General features: G+C 44.4%; 1 protein-coding gene across 11 annotated transcripts in view; it reads right to left on the reverse strand.

The window, feature by feature from the left end:
• The window catches only part of LOC117352366 (semaphorin-4D-like), a 348,824-nt gene that overhangs the window by 135,109 nt on the left and 192,010 nt on the right, over window positions 1-21,705 (reverse strand). The gene's annotated exons all lie outside the window — the stretch shown is intronic.

Genomic DNA, 21,705 nt, shown 5'->3' on the forward strand with positions numbered 1-21,705 from the left:
GGCACACACCGGATGGAAGTGAGAGATGCTGCTCAGTTCTGGTGGCATTTTAGAAAAGGATCTAGAAAACATAGAGCCTATTCTGAAAAACCTGTAGGAGTGCTAGTTTATTTGCCAACACATACAGTGAGAGCATCCCATTTACAAATATACATGTGTAAAAAAATAATGGAGAAATGCAGCAACTTACTGCTACTATTTAGCATTTCTATAGTGCTGATAGGCATACGCAGCACTGTACAATAACATATTTAAGAGGCGGTCCCTGCTCAGTAGAGCTTACAATCTTAATTAAAAGACAACAGGACAAGTAGGGGCTTAGGGAGTTTCTCAAGGTGCTTAGTATGAGGGGATTATGAGTTAAATGCATTCTCAAAGAGGTGGGCTTTTACTCTGAATTTGAATAGTTTCAGAGACGGAACTTGACATACTGACACAGGCAGTTTCTTCCAGGCGTATGGTGCAACAAGAGAGAAAGGGCGCAGTCTGGAGTTGGTTTAAGTATAACTTGATGTATTTATCAGCTATTCTGTAAACTTATATATGTGAATACTTCTTATTAACTACAGAGGCTTCAATCTTTATTTAGTTTCAGTTTGAAGTGGGAAATTAATGAGAGAACGAGGAGGACAGAACACTGTACGTGTCAGGAATTATCCCTTTGCCAAATGACACTTAAAAATCTGCACCGTATGCCTGGAACGAACTGCCTGACTCGATACGTCAAGCTCCGTCTCTGGCAGTATTCAAATCCAGATTCTAAGCCCACTTCTTTGAAGATGTTTTCAATTCCAAACTCCAACCCACCTTCTAACACCAATATCTGTCTTATCATGCCCTCTGTAATTTTCCCACCTGAGCACAATGTATCGATTGCACCTTCTTGTCCAGTTTCTCTGTCTTGACTATATTTTAAGCTCTTTTGAGCAGGGACTCTCTCTTCTGTGGTGTGATGTACACTTCTCCCTCCGTATTCGCGGGGAATGCGGGCAGACCATAGGCATGAATATGGAAAAACCGCAAATAACTTTTTTAATGTTATTTGCGGTTTTTAGAAAAAGCCTTCCGTTTTTATTATTTGGAACCGTGAATAACTTTTCTACAGCGATTTCTGGCCAGGCATGCTGGGAAGAAGCCTTTCTCTCTATGGATGCTGAGAAGCAGCGTTTTTCTCAGTGCACACTGGGAAGCATGGAGGTAGCAAATTTGTGGGAGAAAGCATGGTAGTAGCAATTTGCAGAGTGACTGGTAAGCAATACACTTTATCGGTAGAGTAAAAGGAAAAAATAACTTTAATGATGATGTAATTTGGGGGGGCGGAGTCAGCTTCCGAAAAATCGTGAATAAGCGAATCCGCAGATACGGAAACCGCAGATATGGAGGGAGAAGTGTACAGCACTGCATATGTCTAGTAGCACTACAGAAATGTTAAACAGTAGTAAAAATCAGCACCAAGCATTATTCTATAAAGGACACTCCAGAATGAACGCCCTTTAAAGAGCCAATTCCCATGCCTAAAAGCTGAGCACCAGTATTTACACCAGCAGAAACCACATATAAATGCTGGCACCCAACTCGTGGTATTATGGCGCATAAATGGCCAACTCTAACATCAGATAACACAGTAACGGTAGGACCAAGCCAACAAAGATTCAAGGACTTATATTTCTAGAACTTAAAGATATACATTCTAGAAACTTAAGTCCTTGAAACCTTTGTTGGTTTGGTCCTACTGTTACTGTGTTATCTGAGGATATTGCTGCGGGTGGATCTTTCTATTCTATTGTTTTGTTTTGCATAGTTGCTACTCTATAACACTGCATGCAAATTTTCAGCACGCCCCTTCCCTGGCCATAACCTTTTCAGTTAGACACTACAGAATTCAGGCGCTTGAGGGCTGACGTTGCAGGCACCTAGTCTGTACACTTACAGAATCGTGGCTAGCAAGGACCCTAGGCGCCGGAAACGTAGGCCGGGGTTTTACAGGTCTACATTTCCAGCGCCTAGGGTCCTTGTAGAATTGCAGCCAGCAGTGCCTAGTGATGCCAAAGTCTGGCGTCATCCTTAAACATGTCTGCTTCAGGCTTCGGCATCACTAGGCACTGCTAGGCACCATGGACTCAGGCGACATCACTAGGCACTGCTAGGCACCATGGACTCAGGCGCCGGTCCCGGAGGCTGCATAGAGGTGCCTAATTTTTGTTTTAAAAAAAATCTGTGTTTAATTGGTTTTTTAATAGCACGATCAATTATCGCGACACTTAAAACCAATTAAAACATTTAACTTAGATACTGGTAGGCGCAACCTAGGCGCCTGCCCCTAACTTTTGACAAGTTTTTTTGAGAATCCGGCCCCTAGTGTTTTTAGAATAGCATGTCGGCAGATAGGCATGCAAATCCAAATTATTGCCAATTCAATAATTAAGAATATAAGAATTGCCATAAGGGACAGACCGAAGGTCCATCAAGCCCAGTATCCCATTTCAAACGGTAACCAACCCAGGTCCCAAGTACCAAGCTAGATCCCAAGTAGTAAAACAGATTTTATGCTGCTTATCCTAAGAATTGTTAAGGCCAATTAATTCACAGTTAATGGCTCATTAACTAATTTAGTTGCATGCACATCTTAGAACTACATCAAGATTTCACACCATATATAGAATCCAGGGCTAACTGATCTGCAGGCTTCTCCTGCTGTGGCTTATGAGGGAGCTCATAGTAACTGTGAGGTAAAAGCTGAATGGGAGCAGAATTTATGAGAGAATAGCTATGAGAAATATTGCTGCCTACACAGAACACTGCTGCCCACCCCAGGTTTCCCAAAATGACTCTTAAAGACCTACAAGATGGACAGAAGAATCAAAAACTGGACTTTTCGGTCACAAAACCAAATTATTTGGATGAAGTTCTTACTTTTTTTTTTCTCAGACAAAATTGAGCATACTGGTGTAGGATGTTTTGTGAATCAAAACTTGAACAGCTTGCCATCATTTAAGAAGCTATGAATTCTGTTTTATATCAAACATTTTAAAGGAGAATATCAAACTATTTGTGAACAAAAGCCAAACCAAAAGAGGGTCATGCGGAAAGAAGACTCCAAACATTCAAATTAATCTACTAAGACTGACTGAGGAATTATTTGTACGTTTAAGACTGGCCAAGTCCAAGTCCTGACCTATATCATATTGAAATATTGCAAAGAAAGCTGCTCATGTGAGGAAGTCTACAAATGTCAGAGCTAGAACAGTTCTGTATGGGAGAACAGGCTAAAATTTCTCAAAGGCAATGTGAGAGACTGACCAACTATTGCATGAATTATTTCTTTTACATTATTGCCACTTAAAGGTTCACATACTATTTTCACATAAGATCCTTATTGTTGAATCTTTTTCTTGAAGAAATAATCAAAATATATCTTCTCAGTATTTATTCAATAGGTTTTTCTCTCTCTCATCACATCACAGTTAGTATGATACCTAATCATGTTTTAAGCATAAATTGTGCTAAAATACAAACCATCTGAGTAGTCCACTAACTTTCTCTCAGCACTGAATTTAGGAATGTGATTTTAACTCCTTACTAGTGGCAACTTTAGTTTATCCTTACTTTACTCAATTCTGTTCACTTCTGTTTCTCAAGGGTGCAGGTAAGAACACAAAAATAAGGTTGACAGTTTCTGACTTATGACCTCTACTCAACATTTGAAGTCACAGGTGAAAAATGTTTTCATCCATTATGCTTTGCCTGATGAACACATTTAGAGTATCTAATGAGATGCAAGATAAACTAAACTAAACTAAACCTTATGTTTGTATACCGCACCATCTCCGCATGCGCAGAGCTCGGCACGGTTTACAGAGGTTGAGAGGAAAGGAACTACAAAGAAGGGATATAGGAGAGGGACTGAGAAGATAGAGAGGGGCAGGGTACTAGAGAACGGGAGGTGATTAGATTTTTGAGAAGAGCCAAGTTTTCAAGTGTTTACGGAAGGATTGGAAGGAGCTAGAATTTCTGAGCGGAGATGAGAGATTGTTCCAGAGTTCTGTGGTTCTAAAGGGGAGGGATGTACCAAGTTTTCCTGCGCGGGATATACCGTATTTTCACGCATGGTCGGGTTGGGCCCATGTGCCTCAGGCCGCGCCCCCAGGTGGGACCTAAGGCTCCAGGGCCTATTCTGATTGGCCCACGCGCCTTAGGCCCCACCAGTAGGCGGAGCTTTGGGACGGATGGGCCAATCCGGCCTCATTCCGTCGTTGGCTGCCTGCCGGACAGGCGGGTTTGGCTCCCGTCTGTCCGGCCAACTACCAAAGGTACGGGGAAGGGAGGTGGGGGTGTCGTGGGGGGTCGGCCAGGGGGGTCGCGGGTCGGCTGGGGGGGCGGTCGGAGGTTCTTGGGGGGGGGCGGTCGGTGGAGGGAGGGGGGTTTGCGTCGAGGGCAGGAGGGCCTGGGATCCCTCCTGCCCGTAATGTAGTGCGGGGTGGGGGTAGGGGGTCGCCGTGGCCAGGAGGGTTTGGGCTCCCTTCTGGCCCGATATTGTCGGGGAGTCGGTGGTCCTTCGGGGTGGGGGTGCGAGTGGTCCTGCCGGGGGGGGGGATGTATCGGACGTCGGGGGGGGCATCAGGCTTTCAGGGTGGGGACAGGACTTCAAGGGGGAGAGGAGAGTCAGGGCGGGCGAAAGGAGAGTCGGGGTGGCCAGAGGAGAGTCGGGCGGGCGAAAGGAGAGTCGGGCAGCATGCGCGGTATATAAAAATTTCTGTACATAAAGTTGTGTTTTTCGCGCGCTATACCAGTGTGCGCGTTTTACACGGGTGCGCGTTATCTATGTGAAAATACGGTACCTTTTATAGATGGGAAAGATAGTTTCAGTTTTTTGGGGGGTCTAGAAGAGAGCGGGTTTGAGGAATTCCAGAAGAGTGGGATAACGGGAGGAAGGACGCCATGTAGAATCTTGAAGGCTATGCAGGCACATTTATAGAGGACTCTGGAGTATACTGGGAGCCAGTGAAGCTTGGAGAGGAGTGGGGAAACGTGATCGAACTTGCCTTTTGCGAAAATAAGCTTGGCTGCGGCGTTCTGAATTAGCTGAAGTCTATGGAGGTTTTTCTTAGTTAGGCTTATATAGATGGAGTTGCAGTAGTCCAGTCTAGCGAGGATGGTGGATTGAACGAGGATGGCGAAATGAGAATGATGAAAGCAAGATCTTACTTTCCTCAACATATGGAGGCTAAAGAAGCATTTTTTTTACCAGGGAGTTGAGGTGATCATTGAAGGAGAGAGAGGAGTCTAAGATCATATTCCTTTGCCCACATACTTCAATGTCAGGTCTCTCTTTATGAATGCCAAAGTTATTGAACCAGATTTTAATAATTACAAGTCTTGTTTGTTGATTTATCATTTGAATACATGTGTGTTTTATGTAAGCATCAGACTGGAAGAGTTATACTAGTATCAGTACCTGGGGAGTGATATGTTCTGACCTGAGCTCAACTTGCATAATTATACTTAAGCTGCTAGCATAATTATTATTGCTTTTATAACACCACAGAAAGTGTCACATTCCAGATTAGCCTCACTTCCATTCGTATATAACCTTTAGTAACAGATGTAAAACAATATCGATCAAGACGTGTTGGAAGGTTTTGATGTGCAACAGATTTTGAAGCACATTCTAGACAACAGAACAGCAATCATCCTGAAAAACATACCACCTCTGACTTTTATTGGCATTCAAGTTTCCAAGTTTTATTAAAATTTTATATCCTGCCTATCATAAAAGTCTAAGCAGCTTACAATAAAATATATTTTTTAAAAAGCTAAAGGGGAGAATGTGCAAAGACAAAACATGATTGTGAGGTAATTGGGGAGAAAAGTGGGAATGGGAAACACATGCGGAGAGTCTCAGGCCCTGATTCTATAAAGGGCACATAAGGCATGCCTAAACTTAGGCGTGCTTTAGGCGTCCAATCTAATGAGTCTATTAAGGGTCTTAACAAGCGATAATTGGTACTTAGGCATCCAAAGGACGTAGATGCCACTTTGTAGACGCAGCCACAATTTCATGGCCGCCCATGTTTAAAACTCACGCCTAACTCAACAGGCGGGGGCATGGAATGGGTGCAGTTTGGGTAATAACTCAATTTGGGCGTCCTTTGATTCATTTACATAACACTTAGCAACCTAGGGTGTCCATATGATGCCTATATTGTAGGCAAATGAAAACCAAGTCTACTTTTGAGCTTAGTTTGGGCTTCAAATAGATCTGAGTTCTATGGACGGATTTAGGCACTCTTTGGACGTTCTTCCGGAACATAGGCACAGTTTGAATGTCCTTAATGCGATCTGTTAAATAGCTCTCTGGGTTTTTAATTTTGCTTTATCAAGCTCAAAATACATCTAATAAGGCACCACATAAACGGGGCACATCAAAACAGATATATTGCATGCAAAACCTTTTTTTGTGGACAAACAGCAATGTTATTTGCTAATTAGAGGAAAAGATCCATTAACTGAAGCACAGCACATGAAAAACATAGCTTTAGTTTTCTTGCTAAAAAGCTACCCTTTTTTCTGATTATTTTCATGGTAGTATTTTGAATGAGCTGGATCTGTTTGAGATCCTTAAACTGAATGCCTTTATATCACAAAAGAGTGGAATAAAATTAGGTGAAGTTTAAAAAATGAGTTTTTAACAACCGAAGAGATCTGGGAAGTAAAAGAGAGAGAGGAATCTAAGACAACCCCTAGTATGCACGTGGTGGCAACCTGTGGAACTGGTATATCATTTAATAGAATCAGGGAAGACAAGGATATGTTTTGAATTTTACTAAAAAGTAATGTTTTTGATTTTCCAGGGCTAAAAATCAATCTGTTGTTTGAAAGTTAGGTGGTTAGATAAGATAACTTATTGTTGATGGTAGAAATATGTATGTGATCAGATGGATCCAAGGTACACAGAATCTGAATGTCATCAGCATATACAAAAGTGGTGAAATCTAATGATTGCAGAATGGTAAAGAGGGGAGAGAGAAATCCTGAGAGGTGTCTGAACCAATACATGCAATATATGAGCGATGAGCGGTTGGAAAAAAAAAAAAAGATGTAAACCAGTCTAATAATTTGTCTTTAATCAAATTTCTTGCAGACGATGGAGAAGAATGAAATGATCTGCCAGATCAAATGCTGCAGATAAATCAAGTGATATGAGGAGAACTGCTTTAGTTGATCTAAATCAGTGGTCTCAAACTCACACCCTTTGCAGGGACAGCAGGCAGCTATTCTCACTAGTGGGTGACGTCATCCGACGGAGCCCCGATGCGGACGTCTCACAAGCATACTTGCTTGTAGAAACTTTAGAAGTTTCGAGTCGCCCGCACCGCGCATGCGCGAGTGCCTTCCCGCCCAATGCACTGGGCGCGTCTCCTCAGTTCAGATAGCTAGCAGAGAAGCCAACCCAGGGGAGATGGGTGGGACGTGAGAATAGCTGCCTGCTGTCCCTGGATAACAACTGTTACGGTAAGTAACATTGCTTTATCCCAGGACAAGCAGGCAGGTATTCTCACTAATGGGTGACCTCCAAGCTAACCACAATGGGATGGAGGGAGAGTTGACAACTTAGGAGAATAAATTCTGTAATACAGTTTGGCCAAACTGTCCATCCTGTCTGGAAAAAGTATCCAGACAATAATGAGAAGTGAATGTATGAACCGAGGACCAAGTGGCAGCTTTACAAATTTCCTCAATCGGTGTCGATCTGAGGAAAGCAACAGAGGCTGCCATTGCTCTGACCTTATGGGCTGTGACTTTACTGTGAAGGGGTAATCCAGCCTGGGCATAGCAGAAAGAGATACAAGCCGCCATCCAGTTGGAGATGGTACGCTTAGAGATAGGACGTCCCAACTTGTTTGGATCGAAGGAGATGAAAAGTTGAGGAGCAGTTCTGTGTGGCTTGGTGCGTTCCAGGTAGAAAGCCAAAGCACGTTTACAGTCCAGAGTGTGAAGAGCTGATTCTCCAGGATCAGGATGAGGCTTTGGAAAAAACACTGGAAGAACAAAGGATTGATTCAGATGAAATTCCGAGACCACTTTAAGAAGGAATTTAGGATGAGTGTGAACCACCACCTTGTCATGATGGAACACTGTGAAAGGTGGATCCGCAACCAATGTTTGAAGCTCACTAACTCGACAAGCAGAAGTGAGGCCAATGAGAAACACCACTTTCCAAGAGAGATACTTGAGATGAGCCTTGTTAAGAAGCTCAAATGGAGGTTTCATAAGCTGAGAAAGAACAACATTGAGGTTCCAAACCACTGGAGGAGGTTTGAGGGGAGGATTGACATGGAAAAGTCCTTTCATGAATCTGGAAACCACAGGATGAGCGGAAAGAGGCTTCCCTTGAAGAGGCTGCATGCCTCGATGAATGCCCCGAGCGATGGCCAGAACTGTGCCTGGAAGTAGGCCTCGATCGTCGAGGCCCCCAGCGAGTGGATAGGGCTGGGGGCAGTGGATCGAAGCAGAAGTGGTTGGGTAGAAGCACCTCGAGGCACCCGCCAAGCCTCGAGGCTCGGCATCGAGGGCATCGGGTCCGGAGAAGGCCCTCACAAAGACTCTGCTCCTTGCATCGAGGGTATCGGTTCCAACGGAAGCCCTCGCAAAGACTCTGCTCCTTGCATCGAGTGAATCGGTTCCAATGGAGGCATGGGCAAAGACTATGCTCCTTGCGATGCATGCATCGATGCCAGACCAGACACTCGCAGAGACTCGGCTCCCTGCAGCGAGAAGCTGAGCAGGTGTCCTCCAGCTGCATTGCTACCACTAGGGGGTGGAATATTTTCAGTCGCTAAGGACAGGTATGTTCCCTGGAGTCCTGCAGAACTTGCATGTCCCTCACAATTGAAAAATGTGACAGTAAAACAGCACCCTCTATTGGTGAGACTGTGGGTGGAGGACTCCTGCTCAGCTTAGAGGGAACAGTGCGTCATGGAGGCACTGGAGGCGGCTCGACCTCGCGGGAGGCCTCCGCGTGTCCAGGCTGGATTTGGGATAGAAGCTTCGGCCCCATCGTAGTAAAGAGCTCGATGAACTGCTTCTCCAACAAGGTCTGGAACGAAGCCAGCAAGGAGGGATCCGCATCTGCAATGGGGTCTCCTGCATGGGCTTCGCGCTCCCTGGTGCCCGGGTGCTTGGCCTTAGAAGCCTTGGGCACCTTGAGCACCACGGGGGGAATGGGCTGCTGTGCTACCTGACCTGAAGAGACAGAGGAAGGCACCGCAGCGTCGGAGACGGAGCCAGCACGAACGAAGCAGGCTTGAGGAGACTCGAGGCTGAGGAGGTGGAAGCCGGAAGAGTCGAGGCAGAAGTCGAAGGCGTGGCGTTCTTCGAGGAGGACAGTTCCGTCAAAGCCTCCATGCTGAACAGCGACTCCCACAAGCAGCAGCGACGCTTGAATGCACGTGCTGTAAGTGTGGAGCAAGGCCGGCACGATTTCGGAAGGTGTTGAGGCCCGAGACACTGAAGATAGCGTCGATGAGGGTCTGCCAGCGAAATCGCGCGCTGGCACTTGACACACTTTTTAAAACCAGTGATAGGCCGGGACATAGGCCGAAAAAGCTCCGCCGCAAGATCGAAGCCGCAGTTGCCCGGTCGAACGGATGGAAGAAATTTTTTTTTTTTTTTTTTTAAAACAAGAAAACACGACAAAAACCAACGATTATGAGTAAGAAGAACCCAAAACCGCGGACTTAGAAGGCACAAGTGAAGGTACTTCGCGCAGAGAGTCGAAGACGGATTTCTCGGCTCCGCAGAAAAGTAAGAACTGAGGAGACGCACCCGGTGCATCAGGCGGGAAGGCACTCGCACATGCGCGGTGCGGGCGACTCTAAACTTCTAAAGTTTCTACAAGCAAGTATGCTTGTGAGACGTCCACATCGGGGCTCCTTCGGATGACGTCACCCACTAGTGAGAATACCTGCCTGCTTGTCCTGGGATAAGTGATCTATCTGACAGACTTAGCAAGCAAGACAAGTATGTTAGCACTGGTAGATATTTTAATCAGGCTGCAATGACAGAACTGATGTAGCAGCTGTGTCCGTCTGGCAAGGTTGCACATACAGTAAAAAAAATAGGGACGCACACAGGCAGGTTTGTCTGGAAGACTATATGCTTCTTGAATAGGCTAGTGCAGCAGCCACCAGAGGTCACCCATGAGATAGAACTCCTTCCTCATAATGAGGAAGGATCAACTGGGAATGGAACCAGGGAAAGTTTGCTTTAAAAGCATGACAATGTCAACCAGAAACCCTATAATCAACTTAGTACTTAAGAAACAATTATGTTTGTTTTACTAGAGGGTGAAGGGAATATGTTTTCAGCTTAATGCGTCAGGTAATACCATGCAGAGAAGCAACTGATCAACCATAAAAAAAAAATAAACCACATAATTTCCAATCCACTGCTTCACAACAAAAGATAATAGGAGCTTCCAGCAGAAAGACAAGAAACCCAAGATCTGTGAGAAATGAAAATAAACAAAATAAAGAATAAAAACTAAGGGCCAGAAATGGAAGGAATTCACCCAAGAGTATTAAAGGAGCTGAAGGTGGAAATCGGTGAACTACTGCAAAACCTTGCCAACCTGTCAATTAAAACTGGACAGATACCGGACGACTGGAAGATAGCGAACGTCACCCCAATTTTCAAAAAAGGGTCAAGAGGAGAACCGGGCCAACTACAGACCGGTGAGTCTTACAGCATAGTTCGGCACTTGGATACACACGACCTGATGAGAGCCAGTCAACATGGCTTCAGGAAAGGAAGTCATGTTTGACGAATTTACTTCAATTCTTTGAAACAGTAAACAAATCTATCGATAACGGAGAACCAGTGGACATAATATACCTGGACTTCCAGAAAGCGTTTGATAAAGTTCCACACGAAAGACTTCTCAGGAAATTATAAAGTCACGGAATAGAGGGAGACATACTAAGGTGGATAGGCAAATGGCTGGAAAACAGAATGCAGAGGGTAGGCATAAATGGGAAGCTCTCAGACTGGGAGAAAGTGACTAGCGGTGTGTCCCAGAGCTCGGTTCTTGGGCCCATCTTATTTAATATTTTCATGTCCAGTGATATCATCAAGTATGCAGACGATGCAAAGCTATGTCGGACAATCAGATCACAAAAGGACAGCGAGGAACTACAGAGAGACTTGAGCCAGTTAGAGAGATGGGCAGAGAAATGGCAGATGAAGTTTAATGTGGAAAAGTACAAAGTGGAGATTGCTGCTGAACGGTGTCAGGTCAAAAGCGCGCCGCGACAAAGGCGCGCCCAGACAATTGAGCACAGTGCGGAGGTGCGCGCCGTTTTTAGGGCTCTGACGGGAGGGCGTGGGGGGAACCCCCCCACTTTACTTAATAGACATCGCGCCGCGTTGTGGGGGCGTTGTGGGGGGTTGTAACCCCCCACATTTTACTGAAAACTTAACTTTTTCCCTGTTTTTAAGGAAAAACTTCAGTTTACAGTAAAATGTGGAGGGTTACAACCCCCCATAACACCGGCGCGATGTCTATTAAGTAAACTGGGGGGGTTCCCCAACAAAACCCCCCCGTCGGAGCCTAAAAACTGTAATTTTGTGCGGCGTGCGCCTCCGTGCTGCGCTCAATTGTCGGCGCGCGCTTTTGTCTTTCGCGCCGTTGTCTATGAACCCTGCGGAACCCACCATTTAGGATTTAAGGGCAAGTTAGATGCACATCTCCTCGGAAGGCACATAGAGGGTTACGGGTGACTAAGTTTTTCACCAGGTTATACCTGGCTGGGCCTCCGCGTGAGCGGATCACCGAACTTGATGGACCCAGGGTCTGATCCGGTGATGGCAGTTCTTATGTGGGAAAGGAGGATGGGAAGGCGATGCCCTCTAGGCCTCAGTCTGAAATATTTCCCAAGTACCTTGGGAAAACTCTGCCAAATCATGTTAACATAGCTCAGACAGTCACCATGTTAAACTCTGATATTCCCTTAGGCTCAGATTCTATAAACAGCACCCATCAGCGGTTATCAACCAACCACTAGGTGCCATTTAGAGAATCAGATCTACTGCCACTTCTTGTGCTCTTAGTCAAGGTACATAACCCCCCATTACTTCAGATACAAAATTCGGGGCCTATTTACTAAAGAGTGTTAAGCCTTAATTCATGCTTCAAGTGCAAAACAATACTTACTGCAAAACAAGTTAAATGTTTTGCAGTAATATACCCTTTTCTACACACAAACAGGAGGCTATTTTTTATCCTCTATAATAAAACCCTAAGCGCGCATGCGCACTTAGGATACCGTGATCCCTGCCACCATGGTGTGTGCTTCTGTGGCCATATTCTATTTCTGGCACGTGCAATGGCTTGTGGCGCATGCAGCGATTTCAGCGGCGGTGGCGGTTTGACTCCTGCATTGCCGCTGCCGCGACGCCTCTTCTCATGCGCAGATCAGCAAACGCAGCAGCCGCAGGGCATTTGCTAGGCCGGCCCACTTCGATAATGTGAGGTGGGCCGGCATAGCAAAAGCCCTGAGGCTGCCCGGGCTAGCGGATGCTGGACAGGGGGATCAGGTAAGGGGTGCTGCTGGACAGAGGGGAGGTAAAACGAAGAGAGAAAGCCTACTGCTGGACAGGGGGGAGCAGGGAAGAGGTGCTACTGGACAGGGGGGAGGTAAAAGGAAGGGAGAAGGGCTACTGCTGGACAGGGGGAGCAGGCAAGGGGTGGTGGTGGACAGCCAAGGAAAGAGAGAGACAGAAAGAAAGAAAGAAAGAAAGAAAGACACACATCTATTCTAGCACCTGTTTATGACTTAAAGATTAGTTATATATATTAAAGACTAGTTATATATATTTTTGGAGGGGTGTGTCATGAACAAAGAATGGGCATGGAAGCATTAACTAACTAGCAAATTTGTATTAGTGTACACTAGTGCTGCCAGATTCACCGATTCATTTCGGGTGAATCGATTCAAAACGATTTACCCCGCCAAAAAATCAGCCTCCCGATTCATTGACAGACACTCCCCACTGGCCCTTTAAAGCAGGAGTGGCATCGTTGCCTTTTGCTGGCTTGCCGCTCCTGCTTTAGAGGGCGAGTGGGGAGGGTCAGTTGGGAAGTGGCTTACCTGCTGCTGTGCTCTCCGTCTTCCCCCTGGCCTCCCGAATTAATCTAACTTCAGCAGCCTGCAATAAGATCGCTGGCGCTAGCGATCTTTGCAAGCTGATGAACGGCTTCAGAGTGTCTTCTTTCTGCCACGGTCTTGCCCCTTCTCTAACGTCCCTCTGTATTCGTGGGGGATAGGGGCAAAGCTGGCCCGCAAATACAAAAAAAATGGGAATAACTTTTCAATTTTATTTGCAGTATTTTGGTTAAATCCCTCGTGAATACCGTGAAAACGCTGAACGTTTCTCTACACACATGCTGAAGCGCTGAAATTTTCTCCCTTCACCGTCCATGCTGAAAAAAAAAGCGCCAAGCTTTTTCATGGCACTCCAGGATGAATTCATTTGAAGGGTGGAGCCAGCAACATAAAAACCACAAATAATTGAAGCTGCGATTGCTGAACCCATGAATACAGAAGGGGCCTGTATTTACATGCAAGAATTTACACTTGGTTTTAGTTGGTATAAATCAGTGGTCTCAAACTCAAACCCTTTGCAGGGCCACATTTTGGATTTGTAAGTACTTGGAGGGCCTCAGAAAAAGGTAGTTAATGTCTTATTAAAGAAATGACAATTTTGCATGAGGTAAACTTTATAAATCTTTCCTTTTGGCTAAGTCTTAATAATACTATTGTAATTTATAACTAAAGAGATATATGATTAAGAAACTGTTTTATTTTACTTTTGTGATTATGATAAACATACAGAGGGCCTCAAAATAGTACCTGGTGGGCCGCATGTGGCCCCCGGGCCACAAGTTTGAGACCACTGGTATAAATTCTCATGACCAAAGTTTGATGCAGAAATCAGCTCTAAGTGCTATTCTATAAACGGCACACAACTTGGAGTCCTGTTTACAGAATACCACTCCACATAGATCATTTTGGTGCCCAATTACTGAACCCAGTAATAGCCCACTGCAAAGTTCTGCATTAAGACATGCTAAGCCCAGTTTCTAACACCTTTAGTAAAAGGGCCCCTACGACTGTAAGCTCTCTGGGGACAAGAAATACCCATGGTACCTGAATGTAACTCACAAGGAAGGAGCCGAAAGGTGCAATGTAAAATTCAAAGTTATACATAAATAAATGCAACCACCACTGTACAGTACACTATGCTTAACATTTCACTAATGTGGAGCTAACAAAAAGTCTCCTGTTTATCTCTCAGCTCACAAATTGCAAATAATAGCCCATTTCAAAATTTGTAGACTCAACAGGAGGAGGGGGAGTAGGGAAATCTGCACCAATGCACATAGAACAGGAAGGATTCATTATTCTGAAACTCTGCAAAGAAAAACTGTGCCACAGCAAAGAACAAACAGGGGGAGAACATAGAATCTGAAGAAGTAAAAGAAAACCAGAGTCTGAAAAGGGCCTGCCAGGTCAAGCCTTTAAGCTGTCTCAAAAACAAAAGAGAGAGGCAGGTGTGCCACAAATGGCAAGGGTATGGGGCCTAGTGGATAGAGCTGCTGCCACAGCACCATGAAGTTGTAAGTTCAATCCCAGCCTACTTCTTGTGACTCTGGGCAAGTCACTTAACTCGCTAATGCCCCAGGCACAGTTAAATTGCGAGCCTGCCAGATAGGGAAAAAGGCTTGATTACTATCCTGTAGTCCATCTAGAAAATGACTGATAGTTTGAAATATAAATCCTATAAATAAAGAAAGCCAAGAAAAAAAAGAATGTACACAAAATAAAAACAAACAGAACAGGTATCATCTATTGAATGTTAAATGTACGGTGCTGCATATGCCTTTCAGCGTTATAGAAATGATAAATAGTAGTAGTAGAGCTGTGTTTAAAATTTTATTATGCAACCTGTTTCTCCAACAGGCTGCATTTGGGAGTTAATAATAATAATAATAATTTTTATTCTTATATACCGCCAAAGCAAAACGGTTCTAGGCGGTTCACAAGTAAAACTAATACATACAATGCAAATAAAATACATCAAATTATTAAATGAAAAAACTATAGAGAATTAATACCGAATGCTTTAAGATACCAACCTATCAAATAGTTGTGTCTTTAACAATTTTCTAAACTCAAAATAAGAAGAGACCTCTAACATAATTTTTCCTAGCCATACATTCAGTTTGGCGGCCTGAAACGAGAGGGTTCTCTCAAGGAACTTCTTATAACGACAGAATTTTGTGGAGGGATATGTAAACAAATGCATAGAGTGCAAGAACACCAAGCACTAGATTTTGCCTTTGAAAACCGACAAACGCCCAGATGCACTAAAGCCAGCGATCGTCACTAAACCTGTTTTAAAAGCTTTAATGACGGTCATATTTGCCAACCCGAGCAGAAAACGGCTCACTGCCTGGTTTTCAGAACGATCGCTCATTCCTCAATCCGACTGTGCAAATAAGCTAATTAATATTAAAATGCCATATAAACTAGCAGCACGATTGATGCTTTAACATGGCTTCCCGATGCACTAAAAAAAGTGATCGCTTTTAGTGATCCAAAAAAAGCGACTGGTCAAGACCATTCGCTTATCTGTCTAACCTCTTTTTTTTTAATGGGAACAGATGCTGTGCATGTTACACATGTATAATATTAGAGAATGATACGGGAACATATTTTTCCCCGTCCCCGCAAAAACTCATTTTCCTGTCCCGTCCTTGGCTCCATTCTTGCAAGCTCTGAACTCATCTGCTGCACAAGCCTCAAATACTTTAAAACCATAAGTGTTCGAGTTTGTGCAGTTAAGGCAGAACTTACAGGAATGGGATAGGGATAGCAACAGCAACAAAACTCACGAGAACGGGACGGGGAAATTAAATTCCTGCAGGGTTAGGGACAGATTTGTCCACGTGTCATTCTCTACACAATATCTACCCCTTTAGAAAAAAAGAGAAAAAAGCAAGCACCCCTTGCTGATGATGGCCCTCCCAGATGAACCGGCACCACAAACCAGCCCCACCTCACACTTGCGATCACTTCCTCCTGCCATGCTGAATCCACCCTTCTGCGAAAGAAAATTGGCAGGAGGGATGCCCACTCCCGTGCGCCTGGCGCCCACCTCCCCAAACATCCCCTATCTTCCCCCTGAAAAAAAAGGCAGGAGGGATGCATACTCCCACTTGCCACCAGAGGTCCCCCGAACTTCCTGTACCTTTTCATTGAAGTTAGAGCAGGATGGAAGCTCAGTCCATCCTGCTCGTAGGCCTGCCAGTCCAGAATGGTGCATCATGATGGCATATAAAGGCCAAATGGCCCATCCAGTCTGCCCATCCACAGTAACCATTATGCACGGGAAGGGGCCTATGGTCCTGATTGGCTCAGATACCTATGGCCCTTCCCCTTGGGGCAGAAAGGAGTGGGCATCCCTCCTGTCTTTTTTTGGCGAGGAAAGGATGAGAATAAGGGATTTTGGGGGTGTCTTGGGGGGGGGGTAGTTGCCATGGCAGGAGGAAGTGGGCATCCTTCTTGCCAATTTTCTTTCGCAAGGGAGGGGATTTGGCATGGCATGAGAAAGTGGGCATTTCTCCTGCCATTTCATGGCTGTCGGGGGGGGGGGGGGTGGAAGGTGGTCGGACAGCATGGCAACAGAAAGTGGGCATCCTTCTTGCCATTTTTGTCTTGCAAGGGGAGGGCCAAATGACAGGAGGCAATGGCTATCCCTCCTCCCAATTTTCGCTAGCACGGGGAGGGGGGGGGGGCAGGTCTTTCCAGTGCTGCATTTGTCAGGGGGTCACTGGGGAGTGCTGTCCATGGGGAGAGGGGGGAATTTTTTTTAATGGGTCAGATATTGTGCATAACACACAGCATCTGTGCCCATTTAAAAAAAAAAATAAAAAAAAAAGGTTTCTTGCCCCGAACAGATGAGTGGCAGGAGGATGCTTTCAGGGCTTCCCCTGCTGGCTCTGTGCATGAGTGAGAGCCGCTCTCACAGCAATCAACTGGACGGCAGAATCAGGGATTAAGACGAACATCCGCATGAATCATTTGCATGCAAACTTTTTAGTGCATCAATAGCTCTTTCTGAATCAGCTCCCCCCCAAAAAAAATCAGATCGTGCAGACTCGCACGGTCTTATCAATCCTCTTAGCGTATCAAGGTCAGTGGTCTCAAACTCGCGGCCCACCAGGTACTATTTTGAGGCCCTCAGTATTATAAAGAATGATCCTTTAATAATAATAATAATAATAATAATAACAGCTTATATACCGCAATACCGTGAAGTTCTATGCGGTTTACAAAGATTAAGCAAAGGTACAAATCGATTGACTTTAAGAGGGGAGGAAGAAAGAGGGTTAATAGGACAGGAAATCCATTTTTGAGGAGAGAGTGATCAATAGAAATGGAAATCTTGTGCCTTAAGTGTCCAGCGGTCATGTTCTAAAACATTGTCCGCCTCACTGCTGTAACCTTATGCAAGCGCTTTCCTGCGTCTGTACACGATTGTGAGGTGGAGTGGAGAGGACAACTGCAAATTTTACCATGGTTTACTAAAAGGGTCCCTAAGTTAGGACTATAAATTCTTTGAATATTGGGTCTGTTGAGTTCAACGCCATATATATTTTAAATTCTTTATTTATTAATTTTATAATTTTTGACATTCTCGTCAGTCAAAAAACAGGAAAAAATACAATGTAAAGAAAAATAAAACAATACAGAGTAAATCAATATTTCAAATCATATATATCAGGTAAATATTATATTACAAAATGTAGTTAGTCCATAATCTATATGGAGACGGAGCTGAAAATTAGCTGAAATTTACCATCAAAGAAATAACAGGAAACTAATAGATGAGGCTTGAGTGCTCTCAAACTATTCCTCTCTAAACGGATTAAGAGAGACTGAAATATGATTTGAAACAGTGATCCACTCAGAGTTCAACTCCATATTAATGTTGACTGGTAGGCAGCACTCTTCCCTTCTGTGCCCCCTCCCCCATATGTTGCAGGTGCTAATGCTGAAATAGTCCTCCTTTCTCTGCCAATATGACTTTCTTATTCTTTGCCTCCCCAAAGTAAGCAGGCAAATTACATCAGTGGTAAAAAGATATGAGCTCTTTGCAAAGAATTGATGTAACAGGATCAATAATGCCTTTTTGAATAAGCAACCATGATTCCTGGGTGCCTGAACATCCTGAGCAATGGGTCAGAGAGACACATTACACAAATACAGGAGACTCTACCTCCTCAAGGTAGAACAAAAGAAGACAAGAGGCAACCTGGGTGAGATTGTTGCCAGTATAGTGATCAGGCTTCTAACAGTGTCTTAATTACTATCTTTTTAGATAACAGGCATATGCGATAAATTGTATTCCACTGGAAACAAGACCTCCTGAAGCAGGCCTTGAGGCCGAAACACATACATGTCGGGTCTTAACAGTGAATAAACAGATTGAGCATCACAGGTCGCCTCTTTTGTCTTCTTTTGTTCAGAGAGACATATTGCCAGTCTTGCTGTAGGTTCTGGAGAGAAAAACACCATAAGAACATAAGAATTGCCGCTGCTGGGTCAGACCAGCGGTCCATCGTGCTTAGTAGTCTGCTCACACGGCGACCCCTAGGTCAAAGACCAGTGCCCTAAGTGAGACTAGCCCTACTAGCATACGTTCCAGTTTAGCAGGAACTTGTCTAACTTTGTCTTGAATCCCAGGAGGATGTTTTTCACTATAACAGCCTCAGGAAGAGCATTCCAACTTTCTAGCACTCTGGGTGAAGAAGAACTTCCTTACATTTGTATGGAATCTATCCCCTTTTAACTTTAGAGAGTGTCCTCTCATTCTCTCTATCTTGGAGAGAGTGAACAACCTGTCTTTATCTACTAAGTCTATTCCCTTCATTATCTTGAAAGTTTCGAACATGTCCCCTCTCAGTCTCCTCTTTTCAACTCCTCCAGCCCCTTAACCATTTTAGTCGCTCTTCTCTGGACCCTTTTGAGTAGTACCATGTCCTTCTTCATGTACGGCGACCAGTGTTGGAAGCAGTATTCCAGGTGAGGGCATACCATGGCCCAGTACAGTGGCATGATAACCTTCTCCGATCTGTTCGTGATCCCCTTCTTAATCATTACTAGCATTCTGTTTGCCCTTTTCACCACCGCCGCGCATTGCGCGGACAGCTTCATAGACTTGTCGACCAGTACTCCCAAGTCTCTTTCCTGGGAGGTCTTTCCAAGTACCGCACCGGACATCCTGTAGGCATGTATAAGATTTTTGTTACCGACATGCATCACCTTACACTTATCCACGTCAAACCTCATTTGCCCTGTCGCGGCCCATTTCTCGAGCGTGTTTATGTCACATTGCAGGTCTTTGCAATCCCACTGCGTCTTCATCTGCAAATTTAATCACCTCACTCGTCGTACCAATTTCCAGGTCGTATATAAATATGTTGAAGAGCACGGGTCCAAGTACCGAAACCTGCGGAACTCCACTCGTGATGTTTTTTCCAGTCCGAGTATTGTCCATTCACCCCCACTCTCTGTTTCCTACCTGCCAGTCAGTTTTTAATCCACATGAGTATTTCACCCTTGATTCCATGGCTCACAATTTTCCGAAGTAGTCGTTCATGCGGAACCTTGTCGAACGCCTTCTGAAAATCCAAATATACAATGTCGACTGGGTCACCCTTATCTATCTGCTTGTTTACTCCCTCAAAGAAGTGCATCAAGTTTGTCAAGCAAGATCTTCCCTTGCTGAAGCCGTGCTGGCTGGTCCTCATCAGATCGTGTCCATCAAGGTGATTAATGATGTGGTCTTTTATCAGCGTCTCTACCATCTTTCCGGGTACCCAGGTCAGACTCGCCGGTCTGTAGTTTCCCGGATCTCCCCTTTCTTGAAGATCGGCGTAACATTTGCCACTTTCCAGTCTTCCGGAATCCTTCCTGATTTGATCGACTGATTGGCTATTAGTTGAAGCAGTTCAACTATAGCCCCTTTTAATTCCTTGATTACCCTCGGATGGATGTCATCCGGTCCCGGGGATTTATCGTTTTTAAGTCTATCAATCTGCCTACATAGCTCTTCTAGACTGATCGTCAACCCAGTCAGTTTCCCATCTTCGTTTCCCGCGTATAGCCTGTCGGCTTCCTGTATGTTGTGTATATCCTCTTTGGTAAATACAAATGCAAAAAATGTGTTCAGTTTATCGGTGATGGCTTTGTCTTCCTTTAGCACTACCTTTATTCCATGGTCATCCAACGGCCCCACCGTTTCCTTCGTGGGTCGTTTCCCCTTGATATATCGAAAGAATGCCTTGAAGTTTTTCGCCTCCTTGGCTATTTTTTCCTCGTACCCCCCCTGCAGGCCCAGCTTGAGGAGAGACATTACCACCAATTTTAACACTGCAGGAATAGGCAAGATAGTGGTGCTTCTGCAAACTAAGGAAGAGCCAAAGAAGCTGAAGAGAGGTGGGGACACTGAAGAGAAACACAGATATACAAAAATAAATGCCCAAATATACCTACAAAATTTTGTCTGACACCCAGATTTTTAGAAATGTTTCCTTCCCTTATGACAGGTTATACCAAGAGACAGATTTTGTAATTGGCACCTAAAAAGATAGGTGCTAAAAATTAGGCGTTTATTGCTTGTCAATTACACTTAGGCACCCTTTACAAAATCAAGCTTAGTGGTGTTTAACTTAAAAGTTAGATGCCTGTCATGTAGGCCAGAATTTTAAAGGCTTACATTATAGGCACCTAAATCCATTAGAGAATCGTACCTAGTGGCGCCTAAGTCTCTCCACACCTACACACACCTACTTTGGTGATAGGCGCCTATCTTTTGTAGAATCACACCTAAGAAGATAGGCGCCTATCTCCCAATTAAATTGTATTTTTTTCCAATTGTGAACTTGTTAAAGCTCATTATTGAAACCAATTTACTAATTAACCCCCACTTTCACTAAACCGTAATAGCGGGTATTAGCGCAGGGAGCCACGCTGAATGTGCCACGCTGCTCCTGACGCTCATAGGAACCATATGAGCGTTGGGAGCAGCGCAGGGCATTCAGCGTAGCTCCCTGCACTAATAACCGCTATTGCAGTTTAATAAAAGGGAGGGTAAGTTAGTTTATTTGTGCACCCAACTTCAGGCTTCTCTTATAGAACCCTCCCCCCCGAAAACCAGCCTTATGCAATCTAGTAAAACATATTTATTTTTAAGAAGTGTAAATACAAAAAAACAATATGTTCAGTCTTTGAGATCTGAGAGCAACAAGAAAAACACAGTACAGTATATGCAAGCATAGACTTCTGTTCACCACTTCTGCTTTTGTACATTTCCTTCTGTGCTTTTCTCAGTCCCAGTTCATATCATGACTCTTTGTCCTTGAAATTCTTCCAGTTCACTAATGCATGTAAAATACGTGACTATTTTTTTCTTTTCCCTCATTCTTCCAGTAACTCCAAAACATGTCAATTGTGCTGTTCTGCAATGGCAGAAGGAAAAGTTCATTCTGGCTGATTTGTGAGATATCTTTTGTTTCATATCTCTGCAACGAGTTTAGCTGCCTTTTGTCTGTGAAATATTGGAGTTCCTGGAGGGGAT

Source organism: Geotrypetes seraphini, chromosome 1 (assembly GCF_902459505.1).
Source record: "Geotrypetes seraphini chromosome 1, aGeoSer1.1, whole genome shotgun sequence".
NCBI lineage: Eukaryota > Metazoa > Chordata > Amphibia > Gymnophiona > Dermophiidae > Geotrypetes > Geotrypetes seraphini.